Source organism: Haliaeetus albicilla, chromosome 3 (assembly GCF_947461875.1).
Source record: "Haliaeetus albicilla chromosome 3, bHalAlb1.1, whole genome shotgun sequence".
Classification (NCBI taxonomy): Eukaryota; Metazoa; Chordata; class Aves; order Accipitriformes; family Accipitridae; genus Haliaeetus; species Haliaeetus albicilla.
In genome coordinates this window covers 13440207-13458436 of record NC_091485.1, presented here as the reverse complement: position 1 = coordinate 13458436, position 18230 = coordinate 13440207, and the positions used below count along the sequence as shown (strand labels likewise).

The 18230-nt window shown below is 37.8% G+C and overlaps 1 protein-coding gene across 1 annotated transcript in view; it reads left to right on the top strand.

Annotated features, from left to right (window-relative positions):
• The first annotated feature begins 7371 nt into the window (after nucleotides 1-7371).
• Nucleotides 7372-18230, top strand: part of CNDP2 (carnosine dipeptidase 2) — a 350882-nt gene continuing 340023 nt past the window's right edge. The window contains exon 1 of the mRNA XM_069778865.1: nucleotides 7372-7376. The gene's annotated coding sequence lies outside the window, so the exon portion shown is untranslated. The remainder of the gene's footprint in view (nucleotides 7377-18230) is intronic.

The window sequence follows — 18230 nt, the reverse complement described above, 5'->3', positions numbered from 1 at the left end:
CTGCCAGTTCCCTAGAGGACACTGCCTGAGAAGCCAAGCTGGGAGAAAGGGGCTGCCACCCCAGCCCGGACCCCCAGCCACAGGCACGGCAGGGATTTGGCAGCAGCAGCTGCCACCACCAGCTCCTCCGTTGCATCCCCCTCGACAGTAGCAGCCCACCTCACCGTGCCAGGCAGAGCACGCAGTGACAATCGCTGGCAGTGGCAAGAGGGCCTGAAGAGAGGGAAAGGAAAGGGGAGCCGTAGTGAAGTGGCTCTAACACTCTTGTAGCAAACAAGATTGCAACATAGGGCAGTAAAATCGAGCATGCTGGATGGATAAAGAGAATTCTGTACCTTCCCTCAGTTCCAAGGAAAGCATCGATGTAAAACAGACTCTTAAAAGCTTGTACGTGAAGGCTGATCTTTCCGGTGAAATTCACTCATCATTCCTCATTCCTAAGGGTGTTCATATTTCTGCAGAAAAAGGAAGGAAAAGACCATTTTTTTTCATCAGTCAGTGAAAGAGGTCATTGGATGTACTTGCATTTCGACATGCAAATGACCTTTCTTAATCTGGCTTCGTCCCTCCAGAATCCCAGCAACTATCTCAGAGCAGGGACAGAGCATAACTACTAGAAAAAAAGTATTTAGAGTTCACCTGAAGGGAGAAAGAAGCCAAGCAGTGGAACCAAATCCTGATAGCCTCTCACCTTGCAGAAGTCTGAGACGCTTTGCCTGCCCTGGCACCTCAGTCCAGAGTCACCACCTGGGGCTGACAAGCCCTCCTTTCCCTCCCAGTTCCACATAATTTGAGGCTTTTTTACTTAACAGTTTGCTGTACCCAAGTCCAGGATAAGTAGTAACCAGTGAATCTCAAAAGGTTTCAAGGTTTAATTCAGAGAAACATCTGAAGGGCCTTAAATTCCTTCAGACTTAATGGGCTGAATAGCTCATAAGAATCAGGTGTCTGTTGACATTTCCAGTAACTTGTTTTTAACAAGGATTGAAATATTACAACAGCCTCTCCTGTTGTTTTGATATTTCTTTATATTTTCCTAAGCAAAATCGGACATAAGAGATTGGGGGGGGATGGGACGGGACACGGACAACAGAGAATGAAATTAAAGAAACACAATTTAAAGGTGTCTCAAGTTCCAAACAAAAAATTCAAAGGTTTTTAGGTAGCTGGTTGGTTATACATAGTTTCCAGTTTTGTGGTCAATTTTTTCCCAAACATTTTAATCAAGACTGAAGAAAGAGTCTGACATTCTATCATAACAATATCACATCTTTGGCAAAGTGTGAGCTCTTCTTCAGTATTGTTTTACTTGAAATTTGCTTGTTCAAGCTACCAAATTGGGCTAAATCTAATTATCTGTTGGATAACAGAATCCTTGCCTACAAAGACTATTTATTTTCCATAGGTCATGGCCTGGTACCTAAGCTTTGCTTTAGTCTCAGTACGGACATAATACAAGATAGGCAGAGATGTCACTAGTTTGCTATACGCAAACTTGAAATTCAGTCACAGATGAGGTTTTTAAAATAAGCAAAGCTGATGGCATCATTTTGTTCAAATACACATGTAAGTTTTTTAGAACAACCCTTCTTCGTGTACATTTTTCTTGAATGATAACTTTAGGTTTTTGCAAATTGTCAGCCTGTGTGATTCCCAAGTTATGTGATCGGATTACTCATTACTGACATACCTGCATCCTCCATAATTCTACCCCCACAGGGTTAACTTCTGTTTAATAACCAATTTCATTCCTATTTTCCATGCAGTGGCTGTCCTCTGCAGCCATGGCACTACGTCACCCTATGACACAGTTAAGGTAAAAATGCATTCTGGAACAGATTGTTCCCTGCTGTAATTCCTTTGAAGCCAAAACATTTTCATCAAGGGTAAACTCAGATCACAGTCTTTTAAATTGAACTCCTCGGTATTTATTGAAGGTAAACCGAAAAACGACTTGTTGTTTCAAAAAAAAATTCTCATGAAACTTTTTCAGGTACTACTGTGTACTATTTCAAGGCAGGATTATTTTATATATTATTAGTCTAACCTAAAATGTACAATAGCTTCTGAACTTTCCAAGTGAACTTTTAAGTTCCTGAAGTGAAAAGGTCATAACAAAGATATTCTGAGCAGATATAATAAACTGATAATAGGCTGGTTGTCCAGTCCTTAAGTAGGGCTTGTCATTGGTTACTTACTCCTAGTTTCTAGAACACAAAAGTTTACAAATTTTACTTCATCAGATGTTAAACCAATTATCCTTAACTTTTGTCTTAAGCATAACATCTTTTTCCATTCCCTTTCATTTTGCCTTGTGTTGCTCAATCTTTTTGACCTCCAAATACAGATGTTAGGAGCTATTCTGATTGTATTTGAATATTTTATGGTCTGGAGGTTCTTTCTCCATGTCTTAACCTGTCTCTGACAAGGCTGGGAGGTTGCACTAGTCTCAGGAGTATAGAAATAGCTAAACTTTTGTGAGTTTCACATCAAATATAATACCAACAGCAGAGAAACAGTATTTCATGTCAAAAATGAACCATGACAGTCTGCTCGAACTGGAAGGGGCAAGTAGGTAAGCCCATAAAATAAAAATCAAACAGTCCACAATACATTTAGTATTTCAATGAACCAAGAAGGAGGCTACAATCACAGAAACTGTATCATGTTAACAGATATTGGATGATTCCCCTCCCGCCCCGAATACTAAAATTACAGGACAAGTAGTAAAACCAAAAAGGTCTAGCATGATACTGTCAAAACAATGCATACGGTTGGGGTGTGGTTTTGTCTTGAAAGCCAGATGCTTTATCCCCTGTAAGGCAGGAGTTTATTTTTAAATGCTCTATTTAACGTTGGTCCAGCCCCACCTTGAGTATTGTGTGCAGTTCTGGGCCCCACAGTTAAAAAAGGATGATAAGGTACTTGAATGCATCCAGAGGAGGGCAACAAAGCTGGTGAAAGGGCTGGATGGCATGTCCAGGAGGGCCAAGGACACAGGCTTTGTCTAGTTTGGAGAAAAGGAGGCTGAGGGGTGACCTCATTGCTCTCTACAGCTTCCTGAGGAGGGGACGTGGAGAAGGAGGTACTGAGCTCTTCTCCCTGGCATCCAGTGACAAGACACAGGTGAATGGTTCAAAACTGTGCCAGGGGAGGTTCAGACTGGACATTAGGAAGCATTTCTTTACTGAGAGGGTGGTCAAACACTGGAAGAGGCTTCCTAGAGAGGTGGTCGATGTCCCAAGCCTGTCATTTGGACAATGCCCTCAATAACATGCTTTAACTTTTGGTCAGCCCTGAAGTGGTCAGGCAGTTGGACTAGATGATCGTTGTAGGCCCCTTCCAACTGGAACTATTCTTTTCTATTCTAAGTCTTAAAAATTTCAAAACCTCATAGAAAAGACAGCTATCTCCTGCTAACTGACATTCAGAAAGAGTTTTGCTATCGGTTAAAGGGGTAGGACTTGACCCATTTTTATGAAGCAAAGAACAATACAGTCCCCTCCTTACCCATTAAAATACCAAGAGCCAAACACCATCTTTTCTCTTCGGTCATTTCTCCAAACACACTGCCACGTTGGGTCTGCCAAACTTGTCTTGCCCTTTCTTGTACTTCTCCCAATGCAGTTTGTCCCAGGAGATGGAGACAAGCTTCAAGTTCGTGGCACTGGTCTGGCAGAGGAGTGGGAGATTAAGGTGTAAATCTTCCTTTTCTATCTCAGCTAAATCTACTTCTTAGTCATGTTGCAAAGGGAGTGAATCAGTTGTGAACAGAAAAGGTCCTTACACCCTGGAAAATATCCAGGTGATATCCTCTGCTTGTGCACACATGATTCCCACACTGGTCAACACCTGGACTTGCACAGAATACCGCTATATCAGACAAGCTATGCTTGGCCAGAACAAGCTCCACCTTGTCCACCTTTTCTTGTCTCTGATGATTATCAACAGTAAGCACCTAAGTATAAAAACTGAGCAGATACATAGCAATACTTTTCCTGAATATGCTCCCAGCCTTTGAATTCAGAAGGAATTTCTGTGGAAATTCAGATTCTGCCCAGTTAGGTAGTGTACCCCACTTCCTTCTAAAAAAAAAGGTACAAAACCCCTGAATTGTAACAGTTATTGGTCCCCAGAATTGGTAACTGTGTTACTGGGTAACAAAATGTAATGGTCAATGTACCGTCTATATTGTACAGTCTCTTAACCATTTTTACCATCAGTCATGTAGCTCCTAGATGTCAATATCTCATGTTCACGTAAAAAGAGGAACCCAACAGAATTACATACCCATTGTAACAACTGATTGCTTTACTTATCGTTTCTTTAATTCAGTGGAGAAAACTATACTTTTTGGTGCACCTAAACAAATAAAACAATGCATCAAAACATGTTTTCTCTTTATTTTCCCACAAGATTCCACCATTAATAGAAAACAGTCTACAATTAGGAATAGATTAGGTAACTAATTATTTAGTGCAACCTTAAAAATGCAGGCTTTCTGGACAGACATATCTTCTCTGATACAAAATTGTATGCATCTTTGAAACTAAGCCTGAATTTGTACTTAGGTTGCAGAAGTAATTAAGTATCTTATTTCTTAACAAGGCTACCACTTCCCAAGTATAAATAAAACATTGAGACTTGGTATGCATAGCATTATTTGGACATATGTCCAAGTTCCTGATTGCAGCTGGCTAATTGCTGTATGATTTTAGATATTACAGCATCCGTTTTTAATTTTGTCAGTCGTCTGCTGTGCCAAAATCACTCATAGGAGCAGAATCTACAATTAAAACTTCTGCAATATGCAAAGAGTAGCAATAACGTGCATGTAACAGAACTAGACTAGGTCAGCCTTTGGCCTACGTGTTTCCTGAATTCAACTGATCTTCAGCAAGCCTTCAGTGCATTCCTCCTGCAACATCTAAATGTAGTCACCTGTGACACAGAATGAGCTCACTCCCCCAGAAACAGAAACAAGAGGAAGGAATTAAAAGCTAAAGTTCTTATACACACAAGACACTTGTATAAAGTCACAAAATCAAGGCAATGAAAATGCAAGAAACCTGGCAGTGTCACTGTCTTGTAGCGCAATCATTCCACTGCATGCTTTTATACTTCTTCCTCTGAGACCCAGTCTACTAGGAGTTAAGTAACTATATGAGAACATCAACCCTCATTAATTTCTACAGTCTCTGCCTTCATAGCTGAAAAAACACTTCAAATTACTACAGGAGTATAGCTTAAGAGGTGAAAGTCAGAATGCATATTATTCTGAAGAGTAAGTTGAGATTTTTAGAACAATCTTGTGATTGGAGGAATCAGCATTTTCAAATGGTCAGAAGTTGCACCATTACAAATAAAGCCTTTATTTTGCTTCCTAGACACAAGCTTAATTTCTCCCTCCTGCAGCTACCAGATGTCAAGAAACTCCACCCTTTCCTCCTTAAGCACATCAGCTTTCCAGCCGCACTTTACCCTGCGCACCAGATTATGTCCCCAGCTTCCTCTCTGCAGGTTTCTTTCAGGGCACTACCACTCCTGAACCAACAAGAGAGACAGTCTGCAAAAGCAGGAAGGCCAAAATCCTTATGTGATTTGTTTACTGAAGGTAGTTACAACTTTGCTCTTGGAAGAAGCTGGAGGGCAGTGTTTATCGTCATTACTGAGAGAAGCCCATAGGTTTAGATCCTTGAAAGTGCTGGAAGAGCACAGCCATTTTTGAAAAGATAAAGTTACAATTCCTTCAAAGACAACGAATGAACATCCCAATCTCTACTTAAGAAGGCGTCAGTTGCAGAAAATGGTACTGTCTCCTTAATATTTTTTTGACAACATAAGAACATCAGAACATGCCACAATTCACCCCTGTAACAACATTTAAACATATACCTTGAGGGTGGTTTGTTCTGCTCATTCCAGACTCTTGCCTGAAGATGCCTCTTTTTCTCCAAGGATTGCATGACTAAGTGCAATGGCAGCAAAATGTACATGAGAGAATGTGACCAAAGGACTCAGTCTTAGGTATGGCACTGGCCCTGATCAATCACAAAGTCTGGAGAAGAAAAAATCCCCAAGCTGATGACTCTCCAGGTATAAAATTAATTGCCTATTGAAATAGAAGACAGGCACCAAATGTCTATGACTGAACTGGTGACAAACAACCACAACAAAAACATGCATATGAGAAAACCCTCAGTTTTAAGAGAATTTGAAGTGCCTTTTTTTTTTTTTCTGTTTTGACATTCTTCACTCCAAAAATTACGCACCTCTACAAGTCCTAACTTATACAGTATATATACTACTTATGCAATGCTTATCACAAAAAAAAATTAACATCTTCCAAAATAGTATTTCTACTATTAAAATTAATATCATGAACTTCTGAATTGGTGGTGGTGGTATCCCACTTCCACAAGTGCTAATTTTCTGGACTCCTGTTCCTATTCAGCTATTTGATAATTAGGTAAACAAAACCAGTGTTGCTCTGCATTTTTTTACGTGGCTATTTACAAAATAAAACCCGAAAAGCCTTAAGAATCTATCACCAAGAAATTATTTGATAATCAAATAGTAAGACTACCTTATGTACTCAGGTAGCAATGGGAAAGACTTCAGTGATTGTCACTGGACTGCCTGCAATACATTCTTACATAGAATTCAGGATTACCATCGGATTTCCCACATTTTCATTTTCACATCTTAAAAAAGGAAATAACTTCTTTTTAAAAAAAGAAAGATTATCATGTTTTGTCCCTGGTTACAAGCAGGATAGGAAGTACATCAAAAAGTCCCTGATGGGGATGGTTGCTACAGATCAACAACATGAACTACAGAAGTTAATGCTTATGAAAATGAGATCTCAGTATCAGCAGTTCAACAGTTCAGTACCTAAACATTAATGCTTGAAATACTGTTTTGGAAGAAATTGTTCATTTTCTTTTTGGATGATCACCATCACTTCATTACTTTAGCAGAAAAGCAGACAGTAATACCCCTCAAGAGATCAGTTGTGTTCTTGTTGAAAAAAAAACCTCAAAATAGCAGAAGAGAGATCGGCATTAAGAATTGTAAGTGCCAAAAGCTAACTTCTAGTACTGTATGATTACTATTCTTCACTAGGCTTAGAAGAGAAAATTTCCATTGTCAAATGTTTTTAATGTCAACAATTATCACTTTTGGAGGTGATAATTAGTCAGCTAACACTACATGAGGAACATAAACTGAACACATAATATGTTCTTTTCTAACTAAAATAAGAAGAATAATTACTCTTCCATTGCTGCAACACCCCAAAGTCAATAAAAGAGAATAGGTTCTGAAAGCTGAGATAAAACAGGATAAATGGAAGGCATCTAACAGCAGCAATCTTCTCATTTTAAGTTCTAACTTCCACTAGAGGTTGAATTCCTTCTGAGAAATTCAGTTCTACCCATACTCTCCTATTGAGCTCTGTTCTGAACAGGTTCAAAGGATTATTTTGCATAATAATACCTGCAGATTATCTCATAATCAAGTTCTCAGAATTTAATCAGCAAGGATTTAGTCATATACTTACTGTTTTGCCATGATAAAAGTTAACTTTTTTCATTAGATCCTATTATGGTTTTTATACTTACTGCACCTACAAAACCCACTAAAATCAGTTTAATTCTCCTTACTCTGAAACTGACCTGTCTGCTAAACCTATTTCAGAGATAATAATTTGTTAGATTTGTAGTGAGTATGTTCTAAATTGATCTAATTAGAGTGTCTTGAGAATAAAGGTTGCAACACCTATTCTGATTAAAGCACCAATTTTAGCAATTTATGGGTTTTTTTTCTGAAACAAACTCCTTTGGGCTGAAGTTGCTTATTGTTTGCCTCAGCTCCATAACTTGCAGAGGGAGAGGGAACAATATCAGTTAGTTATCCTTATATTTTTCTTTAGAAATTATTAAAACAACTACAATTTTTTGTGATAGTCTAAGTATTCCTAATAAGTGTAGAAAATACCATATATTTCACAGCAATATCAGATAGTATATGCAAAAAAAAACCCAAACCAAGGTAGGGGGTGTTAAAGGCCTTTATTTACTCTTGATTTTGAAAAAAAGAGATCCCCAAATTACATAAGAAATATTAAAAATCAGTACTTTTTTTCAGTTTGGAGAAACAATGACTTTTGTTGTTGTTTTAGAGTGACAGCTAAACAGACATGATGACATGTGCCCATGGTATGGTTGAGAGGAGCTGTTTGGCAGGGGGTGAATCAGAAAAGTGGAATGCTACTAGATGTAATAGCTCTCTGAAGTGGATTATCTTCCCAGGATTGCTGCGGCGCCTCACTTTGCCAGGCACTTGACTCTGCAAGGTGCTGGGGTTTTTGGGGACTGATTCAGCAATATACCCTAACTTCAAACACGTCCTTAAATATATCTACACAAAATTCCCTGGTGTAATATTACATACACCTTTAAACCAGCTTAATCACCAGGAGCTGTCAACCAAGATCATATTGTTGCACATAACCTCGGTACAGAAAAGCACCAGACTATAAACTTATGACACCTGCCCCAGTATTCAAAAACACACTCTGCAGGACAAATTAGCCTGAACTATTTGCCACACTCCCACTGATAATACCAGCACAATGAGATCAAGTATTTCTGTACTATACTCCAGTTTCCACTACAAGCAAGACATGAGGTAATACCCCTCATAAAGTCAACTAGTCAGGAAAAAAATAAACAAACCCCCCCCCCCAAAAAAAACCCAGAGAGACTTTCAAATGTGGAAGCCAAGACTTTGCCTCATATAGATGCTTAGAACACTATGTCACAACCACACTCATATTCCAGCATAAGGATGCCTGTAGACATGTTAACTATGCCCCCGGCACTTCAGTATCACTGACCATTAAAATTCAGCAAACTGCATCAGCAACCACTCAACAGAGAATGAAGGCGCCAGTGCAGATGCCCCGAATGCTGACTATATAAAGCGTTGACGATATACACAAATTCAAAAAAAGCAAAACATTTTGTGTTTTCTGTGTGAACAGCCACATAACAAGGCTACTCTTGTGATTGTACATGGCTCAGTATTTAGTTGGACAGAAGGCTGTTTCTTTTATTCAAAAAAATCAAAATCCTTAGTATCCATTGCAGACATTTCATCTGCCACTATATAAAAGCATCCTGCATAAATTAGAGGATTTATGTTCACTTGCAAATGGAGAGACAGAAGATTAATTCATTGCATTTAAAGGTTTCAGACAAGGCCAGGCTAGTGAGTTAGCTATCTGTAATGAAGGAACTGAAGCTTACGCTTCTTTGAAGCATAGGCAGAACCGGAAACCAAATTCAACGTTCTCTTTCTTTCCTTCGTCTTCTGTCATAAGCAAACAAATAAAATTCCTTAATTCTTCCCCACGTATTTCACTGAGGAATGGATGAAATGGAACAGACCAAATATAGAGAAAATCTGTTAGAAAATAAATCACCTTGACCAGGGAGGATGCAAGCAAGAGGCTCAGTATGAGACATTGGTAACAGGATCCTGGGACAGGTTCACTCTTGAAGCTTACCAAAAGGCATTAAGGGTCTTCACCTCTTGTTGAAAATGGAATGATTTCTTCTCAGAAAACATAAACAAGAATGAAATCTCTCTAATGATTTTTACATGTACCATTCCATAATTTTTCAGTAATTACCATTCTAACTCTAAAAGATAGGGCTTTTAGATCGTAATTTGAGCAGTTCTTTTGTTGGCTGAAGAGAAAATGCACTAAGCACTTATACAAGAATCTGCTGTTGGAAAATCTAAACTGTAATACCTGAGTCTAAGAGCAGCAAAATTGCAGAGCATTAGCCATATTGCCAGATTCACAGCCAGCAGCCAAGATATAGCGACAGGCATTGCCTACTACTATATCATCAATACAACCCTTCAAAATTATCTTTCTGTCTACTGAACCAGGTAGTCCTGAGAAACAGCAAAGACAAGGAACAGTTTATAATCTTCTGTTGTTTACATTACCCTCTTTTATTGAAGACCCAGTTTAAAGAACCACTTATTGATAAGGTCAAATGCATCCCTATAGCAGGAATTACTTAAATCTCGCTGAATTTCTCTGTGCTGTATCTTTCTCCCTAATGAGAAATGTCCTGTAATTGCACAAGCCTGTAAGGCCTGTGTGATCTTGGCACTGGAGCTGTGTTTGACTATCCTCATGGTACGTGTGTACTTTATTGCAGATGTATAATTCCAGTTAATGTGGATGTATATTACCTTGGTACCTCTTTGAAAGGTCAGCTTGGGTTTCACAAAGCCAGCAAAATTTGTCAAGAGGCCTTAGTCAAAATGACTCCCACAGACTGCAATGCTCCACAGCACTAGCAGTACCAAATTATCTCATTTGAAGCCAACCAAGGTATTCATATGAGCTCCAGCCACACCTTGGAACCTGAGCAGTGATGGGTTATTTATCCTCAAAACAACCCTCAAGAGTGCCTCTATTTTGTGTCCTATTACATTAACTTCTATACACCGTAGTTTCAGCTAGGGAGTATTTTGAAATAAGAACATAAAATAACATTTGAACATTTCTTCATATGATCTCCGAAGGATGGACTTTACACCAGGTATTAGAGAGGTATTTCTACCAAGATCTTTCAAGAGGTATTCTATTTCGAGTATAAGAAAGATCTAGCAAGACAACGACAGTAAATCTTGAATAATGCAAAGCATTTCCATTTTTATTATATTAATGCATGTAGTGATTTCTAATATCAGACTGCTCAGCACATACTACACACATTCCATTACTGTTGTTTACACTCAGTCAATATTTTAAAAAAATCAAGTCCACATATTACGGGTCTACATGGGACTAAGTAAGAAAATAGAAAGATATCTCAGTTTATGAACCAGATTTTTAAAAAAGCTCATGCCAGCTTTACTGACCTTCCAACATCAATGGTAGTAGACCTCAAGGCAGCCAGCACAGGCATATGTTTTTCAGAGTCATATTCTATACATTTATTTTTTTCTAGAGTATAGCTCATAAGAAGCTCTACTAATAAACAAAAGCTTGGAGCTGAATTTGCCTCCAGTGAAAACAACGATCTGAATACTCTGGACATACAGTATGTTAGAAATTTGGTTTTATTTCTCTTCACTTAAGAAACACACTATATTTTAGGAGGCCAAAGTTCATCTGTACAGTTTACAATTTTTTAAAAACACAAGATCACAGGGAAGAAATCCTCTTGGGTGACCTCACACTCTGGTGCATTGACTGTGAACATAGCTATTCCTAGTTAGCAACAAGTCTGCAAGCACCAGCTTGGAAGCAAGGTGACATGCTCCACTTTAAGTAGAACTGAGCCACTAATTGGAACAAAATATCACTTTGCTCGAAGAAAAATCATAGGTTATAGCTGCATTACTCTTTTGAATTACCAGACCCACCCTAAGGAAAAGGGTGAGTTCTAGACCCTGATAGTTTTCTGGGCGCTATGCTGAAAAGAAAGTATAGGAGCACAGTCCACCCACAGCGCACTTACAGTAATTCAGAACTGACAGGCAATAAAAGAAATATTGTTCCTCTTCTCATTTAGAAGAACAAGAATAGCTGTATGCAATTTTATTTCTGAATTTGATAAGTGAAAAATGACTCATTTTATTAGACAAAGACCATTTAAAATGTTAAAAAAGCCTGCTGCTATAATTTGCATACTTTGAAAATGAAATTGGTTCATCACAGAACATTTAAGTATAGTATTATGAGATATGTGAAAGCCTGTAGATATAAAAAATGGTTTATAACATATTACTTTTCAGTTTTGTGTTACATTAATGGTCATAAGAGGTACACAATAAAAATATTATGTAACTCTTAATATATCATTTGACATTTTGGACTATCAAGGTAGGCATGATTGGAAGACCAAAATCAAATTGCTCTGCTTACACACAGCAATAAAGCAAAAAGGAATGGACTAAAAGGGAGAACCTGTTTTGAATTGTATGCCTCTTCTCTGCATTTACAAATAGATGTGCCCATCAAAACTGCAACCACAAATAACTTTATCACACATATGACACTCAAAGTATATAAACAGATGACCTTGTAGCCCTGTTGCACTGCTAGTTCTGTGTCCCAAATCAGGCAGGTAATAAAGATTTTACAGGTTGAGAGTGTGTCCTCAAAGGCATATACCATTATCTCTCTCACATACACACACACTTTTAATTAACGTATGTTGGTATAGCTGTATAGCAGCCTTTCCTCCCTCTATCCTTTTCCCATCTGTGCCATCAAAAAAAGTGAGTGGTGTTGAGGCAAGATATGGTTACACATCCAAGCAGGAAACAGTTCAGTCAGGCTGCCCGGATAGATGTTAATATATATGTAAAGTAAAATCTCAAGGTAGGTTTAAAAAATTGTGTTGACACCATTAGAAACTCACATTAGAATTACCACTTTGCTATGTATAGTCAAAATATGAATATCCTCTATGTTGACAGTTGCTTAATTTTAAAAGTTTAATTTAAGATGAATACTGGGGGGGGGAGGAACCCCTCTAGGAGTCAGAAAAAAATAATTTAGTTTTTAAGTCACTGGGCTGGAATTCAGGACACAGTTCAACCAAGTTCACTGCAGAATTTTTGTGTAATTTTAAAAACATCTAATTGAATCTCTCCGTAAATCTTTTTTGTCTACAGTTTATTCAAGCTATGAACTCTTTGGGGAAAGAAGCAGGTTTTTTATGTGTATGAATGCTGCACCTAGCTCACAGGGCCTTGCAATGGCCACTTACACCTGAAAAATGAATAATGAGGTTGTACGACCTTTGTGCTTTCCCCATCACTCACTCTTGAGGGCAGCCCCCAATGAACATCTGCAAAGCAAATTGATTATCCTTATTCCAAAACCTGCCTTCCTTCCGATGCCTACAAATAAACTCGACAGCAGCTAGAAGCAGTGTGCTCAGAAACTAGCGTTACACCAACCAGTATCATCTCATGTTTTGTTTTACTCACCCCATTTTCCCCGTGCTTTTAGGAGTGGACATTGCCTCTTTGTCCTGTGTTTTTACACCATCTACAACAAAGACGGTCCTGATCCATGATTATGGTGCTCCTGTGTTACAACCCCAACTTCCAATATGCTGCTCTGATGGCCCCTGGGGAGCCCCTGCTTCTCCCAGCCCCCAGGGAGCCCCCAGCCGGCGCAGCACTCCAACAGTGATTTTGATGCATCATTTTTATTTATTTGAAAAATAACAGTAGAGTGGAATTCTGTTTAAGCCACCTAACTTTTATAATTTTATATTTTATAGTAAAATAATTTTACACTTTATATAGAATTGGTAATAATAAGCACTGCAACCAGAAGTCTTGGGCTACAAAACTATTTGATAGCTTTATTTCATTGAATTTTTATTGGTCTGTGGTCTCTTTACTTCTATCAAATCCCTCACTGAAACTTACCTTAAAGTACAGCTATCTCCACTTCTTATCAGGGTGTGGGAGAGACAGAGGGAATTGTAATCAAAAGTGTTACAACAGTTTCGCATTTCTTTTCCTTTTATATTTCTTTTTAAGTAAAAATCATTTCAATGCTATTTAACCTAGCTGACAAAAAGTTAAAATTAGTGCAAAAGCAGAAGGGGAGAAAATGAGCACATCTAGAATCGAGAAAAGGTGAATTTGGATGAAAACAAACTTACAAACAAGGTCTGGAATGAAATTGATTCTTTTTTGAAACAAGCTCACTTCCCCTTTTTCACATTTTGAGTCATCACCATGTAATGAATCATTTTCACGGAATATTAATGTCTCACATGGTTTTTTTACTTGCTAGGTGATGCAGCATTCTAAACTTTTAATTATGGAAAAAGGAAATTAGTGTTAATAACTTTGTAATATAAAATCCTTTACTTAAAGAATGAACTTGCCACAAACAGTAATAAATTTTGTTTGTTTGGGAAAAGTTATATGTATTATACCAGGCCAATGGCCCAAATGTTTGTAAAAGTCTATGAAGGAAAAAGCAAAACTGCAATGCCCTGAGAGCCAGTTCAGCATTTTGTGATGAGGTCTTGCTGACCTCAGTAACTTTGGGAACATGCTTGGCCTATCTAAGAAGTTGGAGAATAGCTAATGAATCAATGTGAGGTCCAATTTTCAAATAGGCTCAGAGTGCAATTTCACATGTGATCTCTTACATCCACTTCATGACATGTAAAACATGTGAATTTGTACAGTGACATACAGAATGAGCTGGAGTTCTGTATCTAACATATGCACAATAGCCAACAAGTTAAGGGTTCTGCTCAGGAAAATTATCTCCTTATGACATTTACAGAAAGTGCAGCAGATCTGAAAATAGTCACATCCAAATTTGAAGCACAAATGTTTGGTGGTTTAGATTCTATCAGTACAACTTCCTTTTTAAAGGTTGGAAGTGGAAAGAGGGGTTGTGATTGGCACCAATTATTTGAGTAGTATAACAAGTAATTCTGATTTTTAATTCCAGTTCAGTAGATGATAACAATTTGCCTTGAAACATCATGCAACAATTGCAGGTGGTCAGCAGATAATGAAAGATCCTGTTTACAGAATCTAAAATGTTTTAATTCTGAGGAAGCGATCATTACCTTGAGTTGAGAAGCAGTGTAGTTGTCTTTTACTTTTTGTGACAGTCTAGAGAACCAGTTTGTGATGTTAGAGATTCAGTTTTGCCTCAGAGCAGCCCAAGAAGAAAATTGTGCTTTGAGTTACACCAAGAAGAGATCTGAATGGAGGTTTCCCACTGCTCAGTGTGCATCTAGCTATCAAGGCTCCCTTTTTCTCTCTTTCATGTCATCAAGCACTGATTTAGAGAAAAAGTCCGAAAGGCTGGAATAAAAAAAAAAAAGGCTACAGAGCAAAGCTTAGAGAAACTCTGCAAGTTGTTCTGGAAAAGCATAGCCATCTTTTATGCAAACTTGCTCACCTTGCTCCGGGTATTTGAATGTTCTCAAGGACAGCTCTAGGCACAGATGAATTCACTTGCTGCCTAAGGCAGCACAATGCAGAAGGCAGCAAGAGAGCCACGAGTACTCTGTCTTGTCAGCCTATGCCAGTTCCCCAACATGACAGGCTTGCTATTACAGTTGTTATCAAACAGAGAGGCAGAAGTCTTTCTTTGGGGGGAAAAAAAAAAATACATATATATATGTATTTCCACTTCTTCTTTCTCATCTTCACCTTGACGGAAAAAGGAAAAAGTGGAAAGACAAAATATGTGTTATTCACAGTTAAATATCCAAAAGCTTACAAATTACCAAATCCAATTTCGGATATCCAAGATAGAGCTATTATCAGCACTTATCAGTTAGGAAGATGTTAAAATATCTGACTTAATCATAAAAAATGGCATGTATATGTCCAAGATACAGGGCATACGTACTTTTTGGTTTTTTTTTAAATATGGGCAAGATGCTTTTGAACCTCTAATTTCTGTGGAAACTTCTCCAGCAAATGGCATCTCGTTTTGGATTAAACCTACCTGTACTAAATCAACTTCTGTTAAGTATGAATTGTTCACTATTGACCCAATTATCTAACTTGTGTGTGTACTTACCTGCCCACATGTACTCTGGCAAATGCTATAATTACCCTGATGAATCACAAATAGAATTTTCATTTTACCTTGCAAGTACCGGAAAACAGTGGCTAGAGCATGACTTGATTATATAAATGCTACCTTATTGCCAGGAATGACGACAGAGCTGGTAAAAAGTGTTGTTAAATATAGCTCTAAATGAGCCACTCTGTTCAGCAGACAGAGAGAAAACAAAAATCAGAAAAAACACAGTAAAAGAAAATAACAAAAGAGGAAAGACCTGAAAAAAATCACCATAGTCTGCTGTAAAAGCTGGAAGACAAATAAACACCAATAAGCTGAAATTAAAAGCCTTCGTAGGAAGTATTTTAACATGGGAAGATAGAAAACATTACATAACATAATATTCAAAAGGCAGGAAACACACAGCTGTGACTCTTCTCCTCCAGTTTTCTAACATACTTAAAGCCACTCATTTCCACACAGACTATACATAAGAAGCTGCTGAAAAGCTCCAGCTATTTCTCCCAGTGTTCATTGTAATTTACACTCAGTAGATTACCTCCAGATCCCTTTTCTGAAGGGCAGCTGTTTCAAATGCCCTGTGACTGGAGGATACAAACATTTTTTCTTACAGATGCATAATGCCATGGTGAAGTCCAGCTACGTTCTGCCTTCTGACAACTCTTCAAATCATGGAAACCAGGTGAGAAGGACGTGAGAACATTTGCAAAGCTATTCAGAGAACTAGACGAGAGTGTCCTTGGCTTCTGCACAGTAGGACCCATCAGATAACACGAGCTTTCATTTGCTTTGGTTTACTTTGGCTTTTCTTTTTTGAAAGAAATGTTAGAAAATACTTCCTATATTTGCTTAGAAATTGATCAGTGAACTTCCATCTACTATAGCTACGTCTCCACAGAGTGGCATCATGATTTATGAAGGCATCTTTATTTAAAAAACGTTTAAGCAAATACTTCATGGGAATTTTCTTGGGAGATTAACATGTGCCTTCTGAAACAGCTCCTGATGATCAGGTTAACTTCTAATCCACCTGAGGGTTATTAGGTTACCAATCAATTTTTTTGTTGTTTTTTTTTTAATTTAAATTCACATCTTGTAATTATAAACTTTTAAAATGTCTAGAAAAATAATATATATTTGGATATAGTTTAGGTTCCGATGCATGGCACTGAATTTGAAGTTTGAGGTTCTGTTTCTCTCTTTTACAATGTTGACTGTCTCTTTTTAAATCTTGATTGGAAGATATTCGGAGGCGGGAGGCTTTGTTTTTTGGTTTTTTTTTTTTAATTTCTTTGTACTTCTAGGGCAAGAAGGTACTATTTCTCCTGGGACAAATCCTAGTCTGACTTTGATAAGAACACGTGAGAACAAATGCAAAACCAGTTTCTAAAATTTAAAAAGACTGGGGCAGCAACTAACATGGCTTTGTCAAGAGCAAAGCTTGTTAAACCCATCTAAATGCCTTTATCGCAGGGTAACAGGCCTTACAAACAGAGGAGATGCTGTAGGTGTTATATAGCTCAACCTCTGGCACTGTTTCACATGACATTTTCAAAGCAAGCTAGAGCAAATAAGTCTAGCTGAAATTGCTGTTAGGTGGGTGCAAAAGAAAGAAGAAATGACTTAGAGAATATCAGTGGTTCACAGTAAAACTGTGATGAAGGATGCATTAGGTTACAACTGTCTCTCCAGGATCTGGTACTATTCGGTACTGCCAGCAGACTATGGTAAAGGTAATAGGCTTATGAGATTGGAAGAAGATATGAAACTGGAACAGACTGCAAATACACTGAGGGAAAGATTATAACTCCAAACAAATTAGAAAAATGACCTAAAAAAAGAGGAAAACAAAAATCATTAAAGATACATGCTTCTGGGAATAATCCAACTCACACAAATAGAGAATGGCAAAACTGACCTTAAAATTTAGTCCACAGTGAATTGTGACCTGAAAACAGTCAACATAGAACTGTAAAAAACTGCAAAACACCATGCAGAATGCATAAACAGGAGCATAACAGACAAGTGGGGATCCACAGTGCAGGAAGGGCACATTCAACTGCGAACAACTCAGAGCATGATCAGAGATCTCAGAAACCTATTCTATGAGAAAAGGCTACTAGGAAGGCTGAAGACAAATATGATAACTGTCCTCAAATGCATAAGTGGACGTTACAAAGAGGAAAGAAATTGCGCAGAAGTAATGGGGTGAGATTGCAGCAAGAAATATCTAAATTAGACATTTAGGAAAACCTTTATAGTGGTGAGGAAGGTGGAACACCAAAACATAGCCCCCAAGAAGATGTATTCCATCACTGGAGACCTTTAAGGATACAACAAAAGAGCACCTGTCAAATTTTTTATTTATTTATATGTGTTTTTTCCACCATGAAAGGAGATTACCTAGGTGATTTCTGAAAGGCCCATCAGATCTGATTTTTGTTGGTTTCTTTAATTCTACAACTTGTTTTCAAATGGGAAGAAAAGGAAGAACACAAGAGAAACAGGAAACATACAACAGAATTTTTTTATTATTCATATAAAACTACTAATTTTCAACATTCATGTAAATATGAAAGTTTTAAAAAAATTATTGGGAAGTATT